Source organism: Schistocerca americana, chromosome 5 (assembly GCF_021461395.2).
Source record: "Schistocerca americana isolate TAMUIC-IGC-003095 chromosome 5, iqSchAmer2.1, whole genome shotgun sequence".
Classification (NCBI taxonomy): domain Eukaryota; kingdom Metazoa; phylum Arthropoda; class Insecta; order Orthoptera; family Acrididae; genus Schistocerca; species Schistocerca americana.
In genome coordinates this window covers 6,427,865-6,454,643 of record NC_060123.1, presented here as the reverse complement: position 1 = coordinate 6,454,643, position 26,779 = coordinate 6,427,865, and positions in this window count along the sequence as shown.

The following is a 26,779-nucleotide window of genomic DNA, read 5'->3' as shown; positions in this document are numbered from 1 at the left end:
CTATGGCAACGATAGGATTTTCTTTTGGGATACGACAATCACATTTCCGATCCACTAATCCTTCTTTACTGCATCCCTCACTCCCAAACATTGACGAATTCACTCGGAAATTCCGTCGCTATGAAATACGAGTACTATGTGTTCTAAGACATTTCCTTCTAAATCGAATAACGTTTCTATGGCCACGATAGGAGTTTCTTTTGGGATACGACAATCACATTTCCGATCCACTAATCCTTCTTTACTGCATCCCTCACTCCCAAACATTGACGAATTCACACGGAAATTCCGTCGCTATGAAATACGAGTACTATGTGTTCTAAGACATTTCCTTCTAAATCGAGTAACGTTTCTATGGAAACGACAGTATTTTCTTTTGGGATACGACAATCACATTTCCGATCCACTAATCCTTGTTTACTGCATCCCTCACTCCCAAACATTGACGAATTCACACGGAACTTCCGTCGCTGTGAAATACGAGTACTATGTGTTCTAAGACATATCCTTCTAAATCGAGTGACGTTTCTATGGAAACGACAGGATGTTCTTTTGGGATACGACAATCACATTTCCGATCAACTAATCCTTCTTTACTGCATCCCTCACTCCCAAACATTGACGAATTCACACGGAAATTGCGTCGCTATGAAATACGAGTACTATGTGTTCTAAGACATTTCCTTCTAAATCGAGTAACGTTTCTATGGAAACGACAGGATTTTCTTTTGGGATACGGCAATCACATTTCCGATCCACTAATCCTTCTTTACTGCATCCCTCACTCACAAACAATGACGAATTCACACGGAAATTCCGTCGCTATGAAATACGAGTACTGTGTGTTCTAAGACATTTCCTTCTAAATCGAGTAACGTTTCTATGGAAACGACAGGATTTTCTTTTGGGATACGACAATCTCATTTCCGATCCACTAATCCTTCTTTACTGCATCCCTTACTCCCACACATTGACGAATTCACACGGAAATTGCGTCGCTATGAAATACGAGAACTATGTGTTCTAAGACATTTCCTTCTAAATCGAGAAACGTTTCTATGGAAACGACAGGGTTTTCTTTTGGGATACGACAATCTCATTTATGATCCACTAATCCTTCTTTACTGCATCCCTCACTCCCACACATTGACGAATTCACACGGAAATTCCGTCGCTATGAAATACGAGTACTATGTGTTCTAAGACATTTCCTTCAAAATCGAGTAACATTTCTATGGAAACGACAGGATTCTCTTTTGGGATACGACAATCTCATTTCCGATCCACTAATCCTTCTTTACTGCATCCCTCACCCGCAGACATTGACGAATTCACACGGAAATTACGTCGATATGAAATACGAGTACTATGCGTTCTAAGACATTTCCTTCTAAATCGAGTAACGTTTCTACGGAAACGACAGGATTTTCTTTTGGGATACGACAATCACATTTCCGATCCACTAATCGTTCCTTACTGCATCCCTCACTCCCAAACATTGACGAATTCACAGGGAAATTGCGTCGCTATGAAATACGAGTACTATGTGTTCTAAGACATTTCCTTCTAAACGAGCAATGTTTCTATGGAAACGACAGGATTTTCTTTTGGGATACGACAATCACATTTCCGATCCACTAATCCTTCTTTACTGCATCCCTCACTCCCAAACATTGACGAATTCACACGGAAATTGCGTCGCTATGAAATACGAGTACTATGTGTTCTAAGACATTTCCTTCTAAATCGAGTAACGTTTCTATGGAAACGACAGGATTTTCTTTTGGGATACGACAATCACATTTCCGATCCACTAATCCTTCTTTACTGCATCCCTCACGCCCACACATTGACGAACTCACACGGAAATTGCGTCGCTATTAAATACGAGTACTATGTGTTCTAAGACATTTCCTTCTAAATCGAGTAACGTTTCTATGGAAACGACAGGATTTTCTTTTGGGATACGACAATCACATTTCCGATCCACTAATCCTTCTTTACTTCATCCCTCACTCCCAAACATTGACGAATTCACACGGAAATTCCGTCGCTATGAAATACGAGTACTATGTGTTCTAAGACATTTCCTTCTAAATCGAGTAACGTTTCTGTGGAAACGACAGGATTTTCTTTTGGGATATGACAATCACATTTCCGATCCACTAATCCTTCTTTACTGCATCCCTCACTACTACACATTGACGAATTCACAGGGAAATTGCGTCGCTATGAAATACGAGTACTATGTGTTCTAAGACATTTCCTTCTAAATCGAGTAACGTTTCTATGGAAATGACAGGATTTTCCTTTGGGATACGACAATCTCATTTCCGATCCACTAATCCTTCTTTACTGCATCCCTCACTCCCACACATTGACGAATTCACACGGAAATTGCGTCCCTATGAAATACGAGTACTATGTGTTCTAAGACATTTCCTTCTAAATCGAGTAACGTTTCTATGGAAACGACAGGATTTTCTTTTGGGATACGACAATCTCATTTCCGATCCACTAATCCTTCTTTACTGCATCCCTCACTCCCACACATTGACGAATTCACACGGAAATTCCGTCGCTGTGAAATACGAGTACTATGTGTTCTAAGACATTTCCCTCTAAATCGAGTAACGTTTGTATGGAAACGACGGGATTTTCTTTTGGGATACGACAATCACATTTCCGATCCACTAATCGTTCTTTACTGCATCCCTCACTCCCAAACATTGACGAATTCACACGGAAATTGCGTCGCTATGAAATACGAGTACTATGTGTTATAAGACATTTCCTTCTAAAACGAGTAACGTTTCTATGGAAACGACAGGATTTTCTTTTGGGATACAACAACCACATTTCCGATCCACTAATCCTTCTTTACTGCATCCCTCACTCCCAAACATTTTAGAATTCACACGGAAATTCCGTCGCTATGAAATACGAGTACTATGCGTTCTAAGACATTTCCTTCTAAATCGAGTAACGTTTCTATGGAAACGACAGGATTTTCTTTTGGGATACGAGAATCTCATTTCCGATCCACTAATCCTGCTTTACTGCATCCCTCACGCCCACACATTGACGAACTCACACGGAAATTGCGTCGCTATGAAATACGAGTACTATGTGTTCTAAGACATTTCCTTCCAAATGGAGTAACGTTTCTATGGAAACGAAAGGATTTTCTTTTGGGATACGACAATCACATTTCCGATCCACTAATCCTTCTTTACTGCATCCCTCACTCCCAAACATTGACGAATTCACACGGAAATTGCGTGGCTATGAAATACGAGTATATGTGTTCTAAGACATTTCCTTCTAAATCGAGTAACGTTTCTATGGAAACGACAGGATTTTCTTTTGGGATACGACAATCACATTTTCTGATCCACTAATCCTTCTTTACTGCTTCCCTCACTCCCACACATTGACGAATTCACACGGAAATTGCGTCGCTATGAAATACGAGTACTATGTGTTCTAAGACATTTCCTTCTGAATCGAGTAACGTTTCTATGGAAACGACAGGATTTTCTTTTGGGATACGACAATCTCATTTCCGATCCACTAATCCTTCTTTACTGCATCCCTCACTCCCACACATTGACGAATTCACACGGAAATTGAGTCGCTATGAAATACGAGTGCTATGTGTTCTAAGACATTTCCTTCTAAATCGAGTAACGTTTCTATGGAAACGGCAGGATTTTCTTTTGGGATACGACAATCACATTTCCGATCCACTAATCCTTCTTTACTGCATCCCTCACTCCCACACATTGACGAATTCACACGGAAATTCCGTCGCTGTGAAATACGAGTACTATGTGTTCTAAGACATTTCCTTCTAAATCAAGTAACGTTTCTATGGAAACGACAGGATTTTCTTTTGGGATACGACAATCACATTTCCGTTCCACTAATCGTTCTTTACTGCATCCCTCACTCCCAAACATTGACGAATTCACACGGAAATTCCGTCGCTATGAAATACGAGTACTATGTGTTCTAAGACATTTCCTTCTAAATCGAGTAACGTTTCTATGGAAACGACAGGATTTTCTTTTGGGATACGACAATCACATTTCCGATCCACTAATCCTTCTTTACTGCATCCCTCACTCCCAAACATTTTAGAATTCACACGGAAACTCCGTCGCTATGAAATACGAGTACTATGTGTTCTAAGACATTTCCTTCTAAATCGAGTAACGTTTCTATGGAAACGACAGGATTTTCTTTTGGGATACGACAATCTCATTTCCGATCCACTAATCCTTCTTTACTGCATCCCTCACGCCCACACATTGACGAACTCACACGGAAATTGCGTCGCTATGAAATACGTGTACTATGTGTTCTAAGACATTTCCTTCTAAATCGAGTAACGTTTCTGTGGAAACGAAAGGATTTTCTTTTGGGATACGACAATCACATTTCCGATCCACTAATCCTTCTTTACTGCATCCTTCACTCCCAAACATTGACGAATTCACACGGAAATTCCGTCGCTATGAAATACAAGTACTATGTGTTCTAAGACATTTCGTTCTAAATCGAGTAACGTTTCTATGGAAACGACAGGATTTTCTTTTGGGGTACGACAATCACATTTCCGATCCACTAATCCTTCTATACCGCATCCCTCACTAACACACATTGACGAACTCACACGGAAATTGCGTCGCTATGAAATACGAGTACTATGTATTCTAAGACATTTCCTTCTAAATCGAGTAACGTTTCTATGGAAACGACAGGATTTTCCTTTGGGATACGACAATCTCATTTCCGATCCACTAATCCTTCTTTACTGCATCCCTCACTCCCACACATTGACGAATTCACACGGAAATTGCGTCCCTATGAAATACGAGTACTATGTGTTCTAAGACATTTCCTTCTAAATCGAGTAACGTTTCTATGGAGACGACAGGATTTTCTTTTGGGATACGACAATCACATTTCCGATCCACTAATCCTTCTTTACTGCATCCCTCACTCCCAAACATTGACGAATTCACACGGAAATTGCGTCGCTATGAAATACGAGTACTATGTGTTCTAAGACATTTCCTTCTGAACGAGTAACGTTTCTATGGAAACGACAGGATTTTCTTTTGGGATACGACAATCACATTTCCGATCCACTAATCCTTCTTTACTGCATCCCTCACTCCCAAACATTGACGAATTCACACGGAAATTGCGTCGCTATGAAATACGAGTACTATGTGTTCTAAGACATTTCCTTCTAAATCGAGTAACGTTTCTATGGAAACGACAGGATTTTCTTTTGGGATACGACAATCTCATTTCCGATCCACTAATCCTTATTTACTGCATCCCTCACGCCCACACATTGACGAACTCACACGGAAATTGCGTCGCTATTAAATACGAGTACTATGTGTTCTAAGACATTTCCTTCTAAACGAGCAATGTTTCTATGGAAACGACAGGATTTTCTTTTGGGATACGACAATCACATTTCCGATCCACTAATCCTTCTTTACTGCATCCCTCACTCCCAAACATTGACGAATTCACACGGAAATTGCGTCGCTATGAAATACGAGTACTATGTGTTCTAAGACATTTCCTTCTAAATCGAGTAACGTTTCTATGGAAACGACAGGATTTTCTTTTGGGATACGACAATCACATTTCCGATCCACTAATCCTTCTTTACTGCATCCCTCACGCCCACACATTGACGAACTCACACGGAAATTGCGTCGCTATTAAATACGAGTACTATGTGTTCTAAGACATTTCCTTCTAAATCGAGTAACGTTTCTATGGAAACGACAGGATTTTCTTTTGGGATACGACAATCACATTTCCGATCCACTAATCCTTCTTTACTTCATCCCTCACTCCCAAACATTGACGAATTCACACGGAAATTCCGTCGCTATGAAATACGAGTACTATGTGTTCTAAGACATTTCCTTCTAAATCGAGTAACGTTTCTGTGGAAACGACAGGATTTTCTTTTGGGATATGACAATCACATTTCCGATCCACTAATCCTTCTTTACTGCATCCCTCACTACTACACATTGACGAATTCACAGGGAAATTGCGTCGCTATGAAATACGAGTACTATGTGTTCTAAGACATTTCCTTCTAAATCGAGTAACGTTTCTATGGAAATGACAGGATTTTCCTTTGGGATACGACAATCTCATTTCCGATCCACTAATCCTTCTTTACTGCATCCCTCACTCCCACACATTGACGAATTCACACGGAAATTGCGTCCCTATGAAATACGAGTACTATGTGTTCTAAGACATTTCCTTCTAAATCGAGTAACGTTTCTATGGAAACGACAGGATTTTCTTTTGGGATACGGCAATCTCATTTCCGATCCACTAATCCTTCTTTACTGCATCCCTCACTCCCACACATTGACGAATTCACACGGAAATTCCGTCGCTGTGAAATACGAGTACTATGTGTTCTAAGACATTTCCCTCTAAATCGAGTAACGTTTCTATGGAGACGACGGGATTTTCTTTTGGGATACGACAATCACATTTCCGATCCACTAATCGTTCTTTACTGCATCCCTCACTCCCAAACATTGACGAATTCACACGGAAATTGCGTCGCTATGAAATACGAGTACTATGTGTTATAAGACATTTCCTTCTAAAACGAGTAACGTTTCTATGGAAACGACAGGATTTTCTTTTGGGATACAACAACCACATTTCCGATCCACTAATCCTTCTTTACTGCATCCCTCACTCCCAAACATTTTAGAATTCACACGGAAATTCCGTCGCTATGAAATACGAGTACTATGCGTTCTAAGACATTTCCTTCTAAATCGAGTAACGTTTCTATGGAAACGACAGGATTTTCTTTTGGGATACGAGAATCTCATTTCCGATCCACTAATCCTGCTTTACTGCATCCCTCACGCCCACACATTGACGAACTCACACGGAAATTGCGTCGCTATGAAATACGAGTACTATGTGTTCTAAGACATTTCCTTCCAAATGGAGTAACGTTTCTATGGAAACGAAAGGATTTTCTTTTGGGATACGACAATCACATTTCCGATCCACTAATCCTTCTTTACTGCATCCCTCACTCCCAAACATTGACGAATTCACACGGAAATTGCGTGGCTATGAAATACGAGTACTATGTGTTCTAAGACATTTCCTTCTAAATCGAGTAACGTTTCTATGGAAACGACAGGATTTTCTTTTGGGATACGACAATCACATTTTCTGATCCACTAATCCTTCTTTACTGCTTCCCTCACTCCCACACATTGACGAATTCACACGGAAATTGCGTCGCTATGAAATACGAGTACTATGTGTTCTAAGACATTTCCTTCTGAATCGAGTAACGTTTCTATGGAAACGACAGGATTTTCTTTTGGGATACGACAATCTCATTTCCGATCCACTAATCCTTCTTTACTGCATCCCTCACTCCCACACATTGACGAATTCACACGGAAATTGAGTCGCTATGAAATACGAGTGCTATGTGTTCTAAGACATTTCCTTCTAAATCGAGTAACGTTTCTATGGAAACGGCAGGATTTTCTTTTGGGATACGACAATCACATTTCCGATCCACTAATCCTTCTTTACTGCATCCCTCACTCCCACACATTGACGAATTCACACGGAAATTCCGTCGCTGTGAAATACGAGTACTATGTGTTCTAAGACATTTCCTTCTAAATCAAGTAACGTTTCTATGGAAACGACAGGATTTTCTTTTGGGATACGACAATCACATTTCCGTTCCACTAATCGTTCTTTACTGCATCCCTCACTCCCAAACATTGACGAATTCACACGGAAATTCCGTCGCTATGAAATACGAGTACTATGTGTTCTAAGACATTTCCTTCTAAATCGAGTAACGTTTCTATGGAAACGACAGGATTTTCTTTTGGGATACGACAATCACTATTCCAATCCACTAATCCTTCTTTACTGCATCCCTCACTCCCAAACATTTTAGAATTCACACGGAAACTCCGTCGCTATGAAATACGAGTACTATGTGTTCTAAGACATTTCCTTCTAAATCGAGTAACGTTTCTATGGAAACGACAGGATTTTCTTTTGGGATACGACAATCTCATTTCCGATCCACTAATCCTTCTTTACTGCATCCCTCACGCCCACACATTGACGAACTCACACGGAAATTGCGTCGCTATGAAATACGTGTACTATGTGTTCTAAGACATTTCCTTCTAAATCGAGTAACGTTTCTGTGGAAACGAAAGGATTTTCTTTTGGGATACGACAATCACATTTCCGATCCACTAATCCTTCTTTACTGCATCCTTCACTCCCAAACATTGACGAATTCACACGGAAATTCCGTCGCTATGAAATACAAGTACTATGTGTTCTAAGACATTTCGTTCTAAATCGAGTAACGTTTCTATGGAAACGACAGGATTTTCTTTTGGGATACGACAATCACATTTCCGATCCACTAATCCTTCTATACCGCATCCCTCACTAACACACATTGACGAACTCACACGGAAATTGCGTCGCTATGAAATACGAGTACTATGTATTCTAAGACATTTCCTTCTAAATCGAGTAACGTTTCTATGGAAACGACAGGATTTTCCTTTGGGATACGACAATCTCATTTCCGATCCACTAATCCTTCTTTACTGCATCCCTCACTCCCACACATTGACGAATTCACACGGAAATTGCGTCCCTATGAAATACGAGTACTATGTGTTCTAAGACATTTCCTTCTAAATCGAGTAACGTTTCTATGGAGACGACAGGATTTTCTTTTGGGATACGACAATCACATTTCCGATCCACTAATCCTTCTTTACTGCATCCCTCACTCCCAAACATTGACGAATTCACACGGAAATTGCGTCGCTATGAAATACGAGTACTATGTGTTCTAAGACATTTCCTTCTGAACGAGTAACGTTTCTATGGAAACGACAGGATTTTCTTTTGGGATACGACAATCACATTTCCGATCCACTAATCCTTCTTTACTGCATCCCTCACTCCCAAACATTGACGAATTCACACGGAAATTGCGTCGCTATGAAATACGAGTACTATGTGTTCTAAGACATTTCCTTCTAAATCGAGTAACGTTTCTATGGAAACGACAGGATTTTCTTTTGGGATACGACAATCTCATTTCCGATCCACTAATCCTTATTTACTGCATCCCTCACGCCCACACATTGACGAACTCACACGGAAATTGCGTCGCTATTAAATACGAGTACTATGTGTTCTAAGACATATCCTTCTAAATCGAGTAACGTTTCTATGGAAACGACTGGATTTTCTTTTGGGATACGACAATCACATTTCCGATCCACTAATCCTTCTTTACTGCATCCCTCACTCCCAAACATTGCTGAATTCACACGGAAATTCCGTCGCTATGAAATACGAGTACTATGTGTTCTAAGACATTTCCTTCTAAATCGAGTAACGTTTCTATCGAAACGACAGGATTTTCTTTTGGGATATGACAATCACATTTCCGATCCACTAATCCTTCTTTACTGCATCCCTCACTAACACACATTGACGAATTCACAGGGAAATTGCGTCGCTATGAAATACGAGTACTATGTGTTCTAAGACATTTCCTTCTAAATCGAGTAACGTTTCTGTGGAAACGACAGGATTTTCCTTTGGGATACGACAATCTCATTTCCGATCCACTAATCTTTCTTTACTGCATCCCTCACTCCCACACATTGGCGAATTCACACGGAAATTGCGTCCCTATGAAATACGAGTACTATGTGTTTTAAGACACTTCCTTCTAAATCGAGTAACGTTTCTATGGAAACGACAGGATTTTCTTTTGGGATACGACAATCTCATTTCCGATCCACTAATACTTCTTTACTGCATCCCTCACTCCCACACACTGACGAATTCACACGGAAATTGCGTCGCTATGAAATACGAGTACTATGTGTTCTAAGACATTTCCTTCTAAATCGAGTAACGTTTCTATGGAAACGACAGGATTTTTTTTGGGATACGACAATCACATTTCCGATCAACTAATCCTTCTCTACTGCATCCCTCACTCCCAAACATTTTAGAATTCACACGGAAATACCGTCGCTACGAAATACGAGTACAGTGTGTTCTAAGACATTTCCTTCTAAATCGGGTAACGTTCCTATGGAAACGACAGGATTCTCTTTTGGGATACGACAATCTCATTTCCGATCCACTAATCCTTCTTTACTGCATCCCTCACTCCCAAACATTGACGAATTCACACGAAAATTACGTCGCTATGAAATACGAGTACTATGTGTTCTAAGACATTTCCTTCTAAATCGAGTAACGTTTCTATGGAAATGACAGGATTTTCTTTTGGGATACGACAATCACATTTCCGATCCACTCATCGTTCTTTACTGCATCCCTCACTCCCAAACATTGACGAATTCACACGGAAATTGCGTCGCTATGAAATACGAGTACTATGTGTTCTAAGACATTTCCTTCTAAATCGAGTAACGTTTCTATGGAAACGACAGGATTTTCTTTTGGGATACGACAATCACATTTCCGATCCACTAATCCTTCTTTACTGCATCCCTCACTCCCAAACATTGACGAATTCACACGGAAATTGCGTCGCTATGAAATACGAGTACTATGTGTTCTAAGACATTTCCTTCTAAATCGAGTAACGTTTCTATGGAAACGACAGGATTTTCTTTTGGGATACGACAATCTCATTTCCGATCCACTAATCCTTCTTTACTGCATCCCTCACGCCCACACATTGACGAACTCACACAGAAATTGCGTCGCTATGAAATACGAGTACTATGTGTTCTAAGACATTTCCTTCTAAATCGAGTAACGTTTCTATGGAAACGACAGGATTTTCTTTTGGGATACGACAATCTCATTTCCGATTCACTAATCCTTCTTTACTGCATCCCTCACTCCCACACATTGACAAATTCACACGGAAGTTGCGTCGCTATGAAATACGAGTACTATGTGTTCTAAGACATTTCCTTCTAAATCGAGTAACGTTTCTATGGAAACGACAGGATTTTCTTTTGGGATACGACAATCACATTTCCTATCCACTAATCCTTCTTTACTGCATCCCTCACTCCCAAACATTGACGAATTCACACGGAAATTCCGTCGCTATGAAATACGAGTACTATGTGTTCTAAGACATTTGCTTCTAATTCGAGTAACGTTTCTGTGGAAACGACAGGATTTTCTTTTGGGATACGACAATCACATTTCCGATCCACTAATCCTTCTTTACTGCATCCCTCACTCCCAAACATTGACGAATTCACACGGAACTTCCGTCGCTATGAAATACGAGTACTATGTGTTCTAAGACATTTCCTTCTAAGTCGAGTAACGTTTCTATGGAAACGACAGGATTTTCCTTTGGGATACGACAATCTCATTTCCGATCCACTAATCCTTCTTTACTGCATCCCTCACTCCCACACATTGACGAATTCACACGGAAATTGCGTCCCTATGAAATACGAGTACTATGTGTTCTAAGACATTTCCTTCTAAATCGAGTAACGTTTCTATGGAAACGACAGGATTTTCTTTTGGGATACGACAATCACATTTCCGATCCACTAATCCTTCTTTACTGCATCCCTCACTCCCAAACATTGACGAATTCACACGGAAATTGCGTCGCTATGAAATACGAGTACTATGTGTTCTAAGACATTTCTTTCTAAATCGAATAACGTTTCTATGGAAACGACAGGATTTTCTTTTGGGATACGGCAATCACATTTCCGATCCACTAATCCTTCTCTACTGCATCCCTCACTCCCAAACATTGACGAATTCACACGGAAATTCCGTCGCTATAAAATACGAGTACTATGTGTTCTAAGACATTTCCTTCTAAATCGAGTAACGTTTCTATGGAAACGACAGGATTTTCTTTTGGGATACGACAATCTCATTTCCGATCCACTAATCCTTCTTTACTGCATCCCTCACTCCCACACATTGACGAATTCACACGGAAATTGCGTCGCTATGAAATACGAGAACTATGTGTTCTAAGACATTTCCTTCTAAATCGAGTAACGTTTCTATGGAAACGACAGGATTTTCTTTTGGGATACGACAATCTCATTTCCGTTCCACTAATCCTTCTTTACTGCATCCCTCACTCCCACACATTGACGAATTCACACGGAAATTGCGTCGCTATGAAATACGAGTACTATGTGTTCTGAGACATTTCCTTCTAAATCGAGTAACGTTTCTATGGAAACGACAGGATTTTTTTTTTTGGGATACGACAATCACATTTCCGATCCACTAATCCTTCTTTACTGCATCCGTCACTCCCTAACATTTTTGAATTCACACGGAAATTCCGTCGCTATGAAATACGAGTACTATGTGTTCTAAGACATTTCCTTCTAAATCGAGTAACATTTCTATGGAAACGACAGGATTCTCTTTTGGGTACGACAATCTCATTTCCGATCCACTAATCCTTCTTTACTGCATCCCTCACTCCCAAACATTGACGAATTCACACGGTAATTCCGTCGCTATGAAATACGAGTACTATGTGTACTAAGACATTTCCTTCTAAATCGAGTAACATTTCTATGGAAACGACAGGATTCTCTTTTGGGATACGACAATCTCATTTCCGATCCACTAATCCTTCTTTACTGCATCCCTCACTCCCAGACATTGTCGAATTCACACGGAAATTACGTCGCTATGAAATACGAGTACTATGCGTTCTAAGACATTTCCTTCTAAATCGAGTAACGTTTCTACGGAAACGACAGGATTTTCTTTTGGGATACGACAATCACATTTCCGATCCACTAATCGTTCTTTACTGCATCCCTCACTCCCAAACATTGACGAATTCACACGGAAATTGCGTCGCTATGAAATACGAGTACTATGTGTTCTAAGACATTTCCTTCTAAACGAGTAACGTTTCTATGGAAACGACAGGATTTTCTTTTGGGATACGACAATCACATTTCCGATCCACGAATCCTTCGTTACTGCATCCCTCACTCCCAAACATTGACGAATTCACACGGAAATTGCGTCGCTATGAAATACGAGTACTATGTGTTCTTAGACATTTCCTTCTAAATCGAGTAACGTTTCTATGGAAACGACAGGATTTTCTTTTGGGATACGACAATCTCATTTCCGATCCACTAATCCTTCTTTACTGCATCCCTCACGCCCACACATTGACGAACTCACACAGAAATTGCGTCGCTAATAAATACGAGTACTATGTGTTCTAAGACATTTCCTTCTAAATCGAGTAACATTTCTATGGAAACGACAGGATTTTCTTTTGGGATACGACAATCTCATTTCCGATTCACTAATCCTTCTTTACTGCATCCCTCACTCCCACACATTGACAAATCCACACGGAAGTTGCGTCGCTATGAAATACGAGTACTATGTGTTCTAAGACATTTCCTTCTAAATCGAGTAACGTTTCTATGGAAACGACAGGATTTTCTTTTGGGATACGACAATCACATTTCCTATCCACTAATCCTTCTTTACTGCATCCCTCACTCAGAAACATTGACGAATTCACACGGAAATTCCGTCGCTATGAAATACGAGTACTATGTGTTCTAAGACATTTCCTTCCAATTCGAGTAACGTTTCTGTGGAAACGACAGGATTTTCTTTTGGGATACGACAATCACATTTCCGATCCACTAATCCTTCTTTACTGCATCCCTCACTCCCAAACATTGACGAATTCACACGGAACTTCCGTCGCTATGAAATACGAGTACTATGTGTTCTAAGACATTTCCTTCTAAATCGAGTAACGTTTCTATGGAAACGACAGGATTTTCTTTTGGGATACGACAATCTCATTACCGATCCACTAATCCTTCTTTACTGCATCCCTCACTCCCACACATTGACGAATTCACACGAAAATTGCGTCGCTATGAAATACGAGTACTATGTGTTCTAAGACATTTCCTTCTAAATAGAGTAACGTTTCTATGGAAACGACAGGATTTGTTTTGGGATACGACAATCACATTTCCGATCCACTAATCCTTCTTTACTGCATCCCTCACTCCCAAACATTGACGAATTCACACGAAAATTCCGTCGCTATGAAATACGAGTACTATGTGTTCTAAGACATTTCCTTCTAAATCGAGTAACATTTCTATGGAAACGACAGGATTCTCTTTTGGGATACGACAATCTCATTTCCGATCCACTAATCCTTCTTTACTGCATCCATCACTCCCAAACATTTTAGAATTCACACGGAAATTACGTCGCTATTAAATACGAGTACTATGCGTTCTAAGACATTTCCTTCTAAATCGAGTAACGTTTCTATGGAAACGACAGGATTTTCTTTTGGGATACGACGATCTCATTTCCGATCCACTAATCCTTCTTTACTGCATCCCTCACGCCCACACATTGACGAACTCACACGGAAATTGCGTCGCTATTTAATACGAGTACTATGTGTTCTAAGACATTTCCTTCTAAATCGAGTAACGTTTCTATGGAAACGACAGGATTTTCTTTTGGGATACGACAATCACATTTCCGATCCACTAATCCTTCTTTACTGCATCCCTCACTCCCAAACATTAACGAATTCACACGGAAATTCCATCGCTATGAAATACGAGTACTATGTGTTCTAAGACATTTCCTTCTAAATCGAGTAACGTTTCTATGGAAACGACAGGATTTTCTTTTGGGATATGACAGTCACATTTCCGATCCACTAATCCTTCTTTACTGCATCCCTCACTAACACACATTGACGAATTCACAGGGAAATTGCGTCGCTATGAAATACGAGTACTATGTGTTCTAAGACATTTCCTTCTAAATCGAGTAACGTTTCTATGGAAACGACAGGATTTTCTTTTGGGATACGACAATCACATTTCCTATCCACTAATCCTTCTTTACTGCATCCCTCACTCAGAAACATTGACGAATTCACACGGAAATTCCGTCGCTATGAAATACGAGTACTATGTGTTCTAAGACATTTCCTTCTAATTCGAGTAACGTTTCTGTGGAAACGACAGGATTTGCTTTTGGGATACGACAATCACATTTCCGATCCACTAATCCTCCTTTACTGCATCCCTCACTCCCAAACATTGACGAATTCACACGGAACTTCCGTCGCTATGAAATACGAGTACTATGTGTTCTAAGACATTTCCTTCTAAATCGAGTAACGTTTCTATGGAAACGACAGGATTTTCTTTTGGGATACGACAATCTCATTACCGATCCACTAATCCTTCTTTACTGCATCCCTCACTCCCACACATTGACGAATTCACACGGAAATTGCGTCGCTATGAAATACGAGTACTATGTGTTCTAAGACATTTCCTTCTAAATAGAGTTACGTTTCTATGGAAACGACAGGATTTGTTTTGGGATACGACAATCACATTTCCGATCCACTCATCGTTCTTTACTGCATCCCTCACTCCCAAACATTGACGAATTCACACGGAAATTGCGTCGCTATGAAATACGAGTACTATGTGTTCTAAGACATTTCCTTCTAAATCGAGTAACGTTTCTATGGAAACGACAGGATTTTCTTTTGGGATACGACAATCACATTTCCGATCCACTAATCCTTCTTTACTGCATCCCTCACTCCCAAACATTGACGAATACACATGGAAATTACGTCGCTATGAAATACGAGTACTATGTGTTCTAAGACATTTCCTTCTAAATCGAGTAACGTTTCTATGGAAACGACAGGATTTTCTTTTGGGATACGACAATCTTATTTCCGATCCACTAATCCTTCTTTACTGCATCCCTCACGCCCACACATTGACGAACTCACACAGAAATTGCGTCGCTATGAGATACGAGTACTATGTGTTCTAAGACATTTCCTTCTAAATCGAGTAACGTTTCTATGGAAACGACAGGATTTTCTTATGGGATACGACAATCACATTTCCGATCCACTAATCCTTCTTTACTGCATCCCTCACTCCCAAACATTGACGAATTCACACGGAACTTCCGTCGCTATGAAATACGAGTACTACGTGTTCTAAGACATTTCCTTCTAAATCGAGTAACGTTTCTATGGAAACGACAGGATTTTCTTTTGGGATACGACAATCTCATTACCCATCCACTAATCCTTCTTTACTGCATCCCTCACTCCCACACATTGACGAATTCACACGGAAATTGCGTCGCTATGAAATACGAGTACTATGTGTTCTAAGACATTTCCTTCTAAATCGAGTTACGTTTATATGGAAACGACAGGATTTTTTTTGGGATACGACAATCACATTTACGATCCACTAATCCTTCTTTACTGCACCCCTCACTCCCAAACATTGACGAATTCACACGGAAATTCCGTCGCTATGAAATACGAGTACTATGTGTTCTAAGACATTTCCTTCTAAATCGAGTAACGTTTCTATGGAAACGACAGGATTTTCTTTTGGGATACGACAATCTCATTACCGATCCACTAATCCTTCTTTACTGCATCCCTCACGCCCACACATTGACGAACTCACACAGAAATTGCGTCGCTAATAAATACGAGTACTATGTGTTCTAAGACATTTCCTTCTAAATCGAGTAACATTTCTATGGAAACTACAGGATTTTCTTTTGGGATACGACAATCTCATTTCCGATTCACTAATCCTTCTTTACTGCATCCCTCACTCCCACACATTGACAAATTCACACGGAAGTTGCGTCGCTATGAAATACGAGTACTGTGTGTTCTAAGACATTTCCTTCTAAATCGAGTAACGTTTCTATGGAAACGACAGGATTTTCTTTTGGGATACGACAATCACATTTCCTATCCACTAATCCTTCTTTACTGCATCCCTCACTCAGAAACATTGACGAATTCACACGGAAATTCCGTCGCTATGAAATACGAGTACTATGTGTTCTAAGACATTTCCTTCTAATTCGAGTAACGTTTCTGTGGAAACGACAGGATTTGCTTTTGGGATACGACAATCACATTTCCGATCCACTAATCCTCCTTTACTGCATCCCTGCAATTCACACGGAACTTCCGTCGCTATGAAATACGAGTACTATGTGTTCTACGACATTTCCTTCTAAATCGAGTAACGTTTCTATGGAAACGACAGGATTTTCTTTTGGGATACGACAATCTCATTACCGATCCACTAATCCTTCTTTACTGCATCCCTCACTCCCACACATTGACGAATTCACACGGAAATTGCGTCGCTATGAAATACGAGTACTATGTGTTCTAAGACATTTCCTTCTAAATAGAGTTACGTTTCTATGGAAACGACAGGATTTGTTTTGGGATACGACAATCACATTTCCGATCCACTCATCGTTCTTTACTGCATCCCTCACTCCCAAACATTGACGAATTCACACGGAAATTGCGTCGCTATGAAATACGAGTACTATGTGTTCTAAGACATTTCCTTCTAAATCGAGTAACGTTTCTATGGAAACGACAGGATTTTCTTTTGGGATACGACAATCACATTTCCGATCCACTAATCCTTCTTTACTGCATCCCTCACTCCCAAACATTGACGAATACACATGGAAATTACGTCGCTATGAAATACGAGTACTATGTGTTCTAAGACATTTCCTTCTAAATCGAGTAACGTTTCTATGGAAACGACAGGATTTTCTTTTGGGATACGACAATCTTATTTCCGATCCACTAATCCTTCTTTACTGCATCCCTCACGCCCACACATTGACGAACTCACACAGAAATTGCGTCGCTATGAGATACGAGTACTATGTGTTCTAAGACATTTCCTTCTAAATCGAGTAACGTTTCTATGGAAACGACAGGATTTTCTTTTGGGATACGACAATCACATTTCCGATCCACTAATCCTTCTTTACTGCATCCCTCACTCCCAAACATTGACGAATTCACACGGAACTTCCGTCGCTATGAAATACGAGTACTACGTGTTCTAAGACATTTCCTTCTAAATCGAGTAACGTTTCTATGGAAACGACAGGATTTTCTTTTGGGATACGACAATCTCATTACCCATCCACTAATCCTTCTTTACTGCATCCCTCACTCCCACACATTGACGAATTCACACGGAAATTGCGTCGCTATGAAATACGAGTACTATGTGTTCTAAGACATTTCCTTCTAAATCGAGTTACGTTTATATGGAAACGACAGGATTTTTTTTGGGATACGACAATCACATTTACGATCCACTAATCCTTCTTTACTGCACCCCTCACTCCCAAACATTGACGAATTCACACGGAAATTCCGTCGCTATGAAATACGAGTACTATGTGTTCTAAGACATTTCCTTCTAAATCGAGTAACGTTTCTATGGAAACGACAGGCTTCTCTTTTGGGATACGACAATCTCATTTCCGATCCACTAATCCTTCTTTACTGCATCCCTCACTCCCAAACATTGACGAATTCACACGGAAATTACGTCGGTATGAAATACGAGTACTATGTGTTCTAAGACATTTCCTTCTAAATCGAGTAACGTTTCTATGGAAACGACAGGATTTTCTTCTGGGATACGGCAATCACATTTCCGATCCACTAATCGTTCTTTACTGCATCCCTCACTCCCAAACATTGACGAATTCACACGGAAATTGCGTCGCTATGAAATACGAGTACTATGTGTTCTAAGACATTTCCTTCTAAATCGAGTAACGTTTCTATGGAAACGACAGGATTTTCTTTTGGGATACGACAATCACATTTCCGATCTACTAATCCTTCTTTACTGCATCCCTCACTCCCAAACATTGACGAATTCACACGGAAATTGCGACGCTATGAAATACGAGTACTATGAAATCTAAAACATTTCCTTCTAAATCGAGTAACGTTTCTATGGAAACGACAGGATTTTCTTTTGGGATACGACAATCTCATTTCCGATCCACTAATCCTTCTTTACTGCATCCCTCACGCCCACACATTGACGAACTCACACGGAAATTGCGTCGCTATGAAATACGAGTACTATGTGTTCTAAGACATTTCCTTCTAAATCGAGTAACGTTTCTATGGAAACGACAGGATTTTCTTTTGGGATACGACAATCACATTTCCCATCCACTAATCCTTCTTTACTGCATCCCTCACTCCCAAACATTGACGAATTCACACGGAAATTGCGTCGCTATGAAATACGAGTACTATGTGTTCTAAGACATTTCCTTCTAAATCGAGTAACGTTTCTATGGAAACGACAGGATTTTCTTTTGGGATACGACAATCTCATTTCCGATCCACTAATCCTTCTTTACTGCATCCCTCACGCCAACACATTGACGAACTCACACGGAAATTGCGTCGCTATTAAATACGAGTACTATGTGTTCTAAGACATTTCCTTCTAAATCGAGTAACGTATCTATGGAAACGACAGGATTTTCTTTTGGGATTCGACAATCACATTTTCTGATCCACTAATCCTTCTTTACTGCTTCCCTCACTCCCAAACATTGACGAATACACACGGAAATTCCGTCGCTATGAAATACGAGTACTATGTGTTCTAAGACATTTCCTTCTGAATCGAGTAACGTTTCTATGGAAACGACAGGATTTTCTTTTGGGATACGACAATCTCATTTCCGATCCACTAATCCTTCTTTACTGCATCCCTCACTCCCACACATTGACGAATTCACACGGAAATTGCGTCGCTATGAAATACGAGTGCTATGTGTTCTAAGACATTTCCTTCTAAATCGAGTAACGTTTCTATGGAAACGGCATTAATTTCTTTTGGGATACGACAATCACATTTCCGATCCACTAATCCTTCTTTACTGCATCCCTCACTCCCACACATTGACGAATTCACACGGAAATTGCGTCGCTATGAAATACGAGTACTATGTGTTCTAAGACATTTCCTTCTAAATCGAGTAACGTTTCTATGGAAACGACAGGATTTTCATTTGGGATACGACAATCTCATTTCCGATCCACTAATCCTTCTTGACTGCATCCCTCACTCCCACACATTGACGAATTCACACGGAAATTCCGTCGCTGAGAAATACGAGTACTATGTGTTCTAAGACATTTCCTTCTAAATCGAGTAATGTTTCTATGGAAACGACAGGATTTTCTTTTGGGATACGACAATCACATATCCGATCCACTAATCGTTCTTTACTGCATCCCTCACTCCCAAACATTGACGAATTCACACGGAAATTCCGTCGCTATGAAATACGAGTACTATGTGTTCTAAGACATTTCCTTCTAAATCGAGTAACGTTTCTATGGAAACGACAGGATTTTCTTTTGGGATACGACAATCACATTTCCGATCCACTAATCCTTCTTTACTGCATCCCTCACTCCCAAACATTGACGAATTCACACGGAAATTCCGTCGCTATGAAATACGAGTACTATGTGTTCTAAGACATTTCCTTCTAAATCGAGTAACGTTTCTATGGAAACGACAGGATTTTCTTTTGGGATACGACAATCTCATTTCCGATCCACTAATCCTTCTTTACTGCATCCCTCACGCCCACACATTGACGAACTCACACGGAAATTGCGTCGCTATGAAATACGTGTACTATGTGTTCTAAGACATTTCCTTCTAAATCGAGTAACGTTTCTATGGAAACGAAAGGATTTTCTTTTGGGATACGACAATCACATTTCCGATCCACTAATCCTTCTTTACTGCATCCCTCACTCCCAAACATTGACGAATTCACACGGAAATTCCGTCGCTATGAAATACGAGTACTATGTGTTCTAAGACATTTCCTTCTAATTCGAGTAACGTTTCTGTGGAAACGACAGGATTTTCTTTTGGGATACGACAATCAGATTTCCGATCCACTAATCCTTCTTTACTGCATCCCTCACTCCCAAACATTGACAAATTCACACGGAACTTCCGTCGCTATGAAATACGAGTACTATGTGTTCTAAGACATTTCCTTCTAAATCGAGTAACGTTTCTATGGAAACGACAGGATTCTCTTTTGGGATACGACAATCACATTTCCGATCCACTAATCCTTCTTTACCGCATCCCTCACTAACACACATTGACGAACTCACACGGAAATTGCGTCGCTATGAAATACGAGTACTATGTGTTCTAAGACATTTACTTCTAAATCGAGTAACGTTTCTATGGAAACGACAGGATTTTCCTTTGGGATACGACAATCTCATTTCCGATCCACTAATCCTTCTTTACTGCATCCCTCACTCCCACACATTGACGAATTCACACGGAAATTGCGTCCCTATGAAATACGAATACTATGTGTTCTAAGACATTTCCTTCTAAATCGAGTAACGTTTCTATGGAAACGACAGGATTTTCTTTTGGGATACGACAATCACATTTCCGATCCACTAATCCTTCTTTACTGCATCCCTCACTCCCAAACATTGACGAATTCACACGGAAATTGCGTCGCTATGAAATACGAGTACTATGTGTTCTAAGACATTTCTTTCTAAATCGAATAACGTTTCTATGGAAACGACAGGATTTTCTTTTGGGATACGGCAATCACATTTCCGATCCACTAATCCTTCTTTACTGCATCCCTCACTCCCAAACATTGACGAATTCACACGGAGATTCCGTCGCTATAAAATACGAGTACTATGTGTTCTAAGACATTTCCTTCTAAATCGAGTAACGTTTCTATGGAAACGACAGGATTTTCTTTTGGGATACGACAATCTCATTTCCGATCCACTAATCCTTCTTTACTGCATCCCTCACTCCCACACATTGACGAATTCACACGGAAATTGCGTCGCTATGAAATACGAGAACTATGTTTTCTAAGACATTTCCTTCTAAATCGAGTAACGTTTCTATGGAAACGACAGGATTTTCTTTTGGGATACGACAATCTCATTTCCGATCCACTAATCCTTCTTTACTGCATCCCTCACTCCCACACATTGACGAATTCACACGGAAATTGCGTCGCTATGAAATACGAGAACTATGTGTTCTAAGACATTTCCTTCTAAATCGAGTAACGTTTCTATGGAAACGACAGGATTTTCTTTTGGGATACGGCAATCACATTTCCGATCCACTAATCCTTCTTTACTGCATCCCTCACTCCCAAACATTGACGAATTCACACGGAAATTCCGTCGCTATGAAATACGAGTACTATGTGTTCTAAGACATTTCCTTCTAATTCGAGTAACGTTTCTGTGGAAACGACAGGATTTTCTTTTGGGATACGACAATCTCATTTCCGATCCACTAATCCTTCTTTACTGCATCCCTCACTCCCACACATTGACGAATTCACACGGAAATTGCGTCGCTATGAAATACGAGAACTATGTGTTCTAAGACATTTCCTTCTAAATCGAGTAACGTTTCTATGGAAACGACAGGATTTTCTTTTGGGATACGACAATCTCATTTCCAATCCACTAATGCTTCTTTACTGCATCCCTCACTCCCACACATTGACGAATTCACACGGAAATTGCGTCGCTATGAAATACGAGTACTATGTGTTCTAAGACATTTCCTTCTAAATTGAGTAACGTTTCTATGGAAACGACAGGATTTTTTTTTGGGATACGACAATCACATTTCCGATCCACTAATCCTTATTTACTGCATCCCTCACTCCCAAACAATTTAGAATTCACATGGAAATTCCGTCGCTATGAAATACGAGTACTATGTGTTCTAAGACATTTCCTTCTAAATCGAGTAACGTTTCTATGGAAACGACAGGATTCTCTTTTGGGATACGACAATCACATTTCCGATCCAGTAATCCTTCTTTACTGCATCCCTCACTCCCACACATTGACGAATTCACACAGAATTTCAGTCGCTATGAAATACGAGTACTATGTGTTCTAAGACATTTCCTTCTAAATCGAGCAACGTTTCTATGGAAATGACAGGATTTTCTTTTGGGATACGACAATCTCATTTGCGATCCACTAATCCTTCTTTACTGCATCCCTCACTAACACACATTGACGAATTCACACGGAAATTGTGTCGCTATGAAATTCGAGTACTATGTGTTCTAAGACATTTCCTTCTAAATCGAGTAACGTTTCTATGGAAACGACAGGATTTTCCTTTGGGATACGACAATCTCATTTCCGTTCCACTAATCCTTCTTTACAGCATCCCTCACTCCCACACATTGACGAATTCACACGGAAATTCCGTCGCTGTGAAATACGAGTACTATGTGTTCTAAGACATTTCCTTCTAAATCGAGTAACGTTTCTATGGAAACGACAGGATTCTCTTTTGGGATAAGACAATCACATTTCCGATCCACTAATCGTTCTCTACTGCATCCCTCACTCCCAAACATTGACGAATTCACACGGAAATTGCGTCGCTATGAAATACGAGTACTATGTGTTCTAAGACATTTCCTTCTAAATCGAGTAACGTTTCTATGGAAAGGACAGGATTTTCTTTTGGTATACGACAATCACATTTCCGATCCACTAATCCTTCTTTACTGCATCCCTCACTCCCAAACATTGACGAATTCACACGGAAATTCCGTCGCTATGAAATACGAGTTCTATGTGTTCTAAGACATTTCCTTCTAAATCGAGTAACGTTTCTATGGAAACGACAGGATTTTCTTTTGGGATACGACAATCTCATTTCCGATCCACAAATCCTTCTTTACTGCATCCCTCACGCCCACACATTGACGAACTCACACGGAAATTGCGTCGCTATGAAATACAAGTACTATGTGTTCTAAGACATTTCCTTCTAAATCGAGTAACGTTTCTATGGAAACGAAAGGATTTTCTTTTGGGATACGACAATCACATTTCCGATCCACTAATCCTTCTTTACTGCATCCCTCACTCCCAAACATTGACGAATTCACACGTAAATTGCGTCGCGATGAAATACGAGTACTATGTGTTCTAAGACATTTCCTTCTAAATGGGGTAACGTTTCTATGGAAACGAAAGGATTTTCTTTTGGGATACGACAATCACATTTCCGATCCACTAATCCTTCTTTACTGCATCCCTCACTCCCAAACATTGACGAATTCACACGGAAATTGCGTCGCTATGAAATACGAGTACTATGTGTTCTAAGACATTTCCTTCTAAATCGAGTAACGTTTCTATGGAAACGACTGGATTTTCTTTTGGGATACGACAATCTCATTTCCGATCCACTAATCCTTCTTTACTGCATCCCTCACTCTCACACATTGACGAATTCACACGGAAATTGCGTCGCTATGAAATACGAGTGCTATGTGTTCTAAGACATTTCCTTCTAAATCGAGTAACGTTTCAATGGAAACGGCAGGAATTTCTTTTGGGGTATGACAATCACATTTCCGATCCACTAATCCTTCTTTACTGCATCCCTCACTCCCACACATTGACGAATTCACACGGAAATTCCGTCGCTGTGAAATACGAGTACTATGTGTTCTATGACATTTCCTTCTAAATCGAGTAACGTTTCTATGGAAACGACAGGATTTTCTTTTGGGATACGACAATCACATTTCCGATCCACTAATCCTTCTTTACTGCATCCCTCACTCCCAAACATTTTAGAATTCACACGGAAATTCCGTCGCTATGAAATACGAGTACTATGTGTTCTAAGACATTTCCTTCTAAATCGAGTAACGTTTCTATGGAAACGACAGGATTTTCTTTTGGGATACGACAATCTCATTTCCGATCCACTAATCCTTCTTTACTGCATCCCTCACGCCCACACATTGACGAACTCACACGGAAATTGCGTCGCTATGAAATACGTGTACTATGTGTTCTAAGACATTTCGTTCTAAATCGAGTAACGTTTCTATGGAAACGACAGGATTTTCTTTTGGGATACGACAATCACATTTCCGATCCACTAATCCTTCTTTACCGCATCCCTCACTAACACACATTGACGAACTCACACGGAAATTGCGTCGCTATGAAATACGAGTACTATGTGTTCTAAGACATTTCCTTCTAAATCGAGTAACGTTTCTATGGAAACGACAGGATTTTCCTTTGGGATACGACAATCTCATTTCCGATCCACTAATCCTTCTTTACTGCATCCCTCACTCCCACACATTGACGAATTCACACGGAAATTGCGTCCCTATGAATTACGAGTACTATGTGTTCTAAGACATATCCTTCTAAATCGAGTAACGTTTCTATGGAAACGACAGGATTTTCATTTGGGATACGACAATCTCATTTCCGATCCACTAATCCTTCTTGACTGCATCCCTCACTCCCACACATTGACGAATTCACACGGAAATTCCGTCGCTGAGAAATACGAGTACTATGTGTTCTAAGACATTTCCTTCTAAATCGAGTAATGTTTCTATGGAAACGACAGGATTTTCTTTTGGGATACGACAATCACATATCCGATCCACTAATCGTTCTTTACTGCATCCCTCACTCCCAAACATTGACGAATTCACACGGAAATTCCGTCGCTATGAAATACGAGTACTATGTGTTCTAAGACATTTCCTTCTAAATCGAGTAACGTTTCTATGGAAACGACAGGATTTTCTTTTGGGATACGACAATCACATTTCCGATCCACTAATCCTTCTTTACTGCATCCCTCACTCCCAAACATTGACGAATTCACACGGAAATTCCGTCGCTATGAAATACGAGTACTATGTGTTCTAAGACATTTCCTTCTAAATCGAGTAACGTTTCTATGGAAACGACAGGATTTTCTTTTGGGATACGACAATCTCATTTCCGATCCACTAATCCTTCTTTACTGCATCCCTCACGCCCACACATTGACGAACTCACACGGAAATTGCGTCGCTATGAAATACGTGTACTATGTGTTCTAAGACATTTCCTTCTAAATCGAGTAACGTTTCTATGGAAACGAAAGGATTTTCTTTTGGGATACGACAATCACATTTCCGATCCACTAATCCTTCTTTACTGCATCCCTCACTCCCAAACATTGACGAATTCACACGGAAATTCCGTCGCTATGAAATACGAGTACTATGTGTTCTAAGACATTTCCTTCTAATTCGAGTAACGTTTCTGTGGAAACGACAGGATTTTCTTTTGGGATACGACAATCAGATTTCCGATCCACTAATCCTTCTTTACTGCATCCCTCACTCCCAAACATTGACAAATTCACACGGAACTTCCGTCGCTATGAAATACGAGTACTATGTGTTCTAAGACATTTCCTTCTAAATCGAGTAACGTTTCTATGGAAACGACAGGATTCTCTTTTGGGATACGACAATCACATTTCCGATCCACTAATCCTTCTTTACCGCATCCCTCACTAACACACATTGACGAACTCACACGGAAATTGCGTCGCTATGAAATACGAGTACTATGTGTTCTAAGACATTTACTTCTAAATCGAGTAACGTTTCTATGGAAACGACAGGATTTTCCTTTGGGATACGACAATCTCATTTCCGATCCACTAATCCTTCTTTACTGCATCCCTCACTCCCACACATTGACGAATTCACACGGAAATTGCGTCCCTATGAAATACGAATACTATGTGTTCTAAGACATTTCCTTCTAAATCGAGTAACGTTTCTATGGAAACGACAGGATTTTCTTTTGGGATACGACAATCACATTTCCGAT